The 402-nt window shown below is 48.8% G+C and overlaps 1 non-coding gene across 1 annotated transcript; it reads right to left on the reverse strand.

Annotated features, from left to right (window-relative positions):
* Positions 1–195: 195 nt before the first annotated feature.
* On the reverse strand, positions 196–268 carry trnav-cac. Its single transcript has one exon. It is a non-coding gene; the product is annotated as a tRNA-Val (tRNA).
* Positions 269–402: the final 134 nt, after the last annotated feature.

The raw sequence follows: 402 nt of genomic DNA on the forward strand, positions 1-402 counted from the left end.
GGTGGAAATGCAGGCCAAAATCAAGCAGATGGTTGTCGCTAAACAGCACACCACCACACTTGTACTCCCCCTGAGGGCCACGTTTAGGGACATGTTGGAAGTTGCAGATCTTTTGATCATTGCCAGCAACAGCAGCTAGTCATGCAGCGTCAGGAAACGTGTGATGTTTGAGATATGATCACGAAAATGTCTCCTTGTTTCCGCCCGGTTTCGAACCGGGGACCTTTCGCGTGTGAGGCGAACGTGATAACCACTACACTACGGAAACACTATGGAAGTTGGTGTGCTGCATACAGTGACAATCAGATATTAGTCGCCCATGCTTGGTTAATAAGTGCTGAAAGTGACACAGACGAGGTGAGGCGACGCAGCATTTTCGAAAAATGCAACTAATCTCCCCGT

This window comes from Plectropomus leopardus, unplaced genomic scaffold (assembly GCF_008729295.1).
Source record: "Plectropomus leopardus isolate mb unplaced genomic scaffold, YSFRI_Pleo_2.0 unplaced_scaffold93102, whole genome shotgun sequence".
Taxonomy (NCBI): domain Eukaryota; kingdom Metazoa; phylum Chordata; class Actinopteri; order Perciformes; family Serranidae; genus Plectropomus; species Plectropomus leopardus.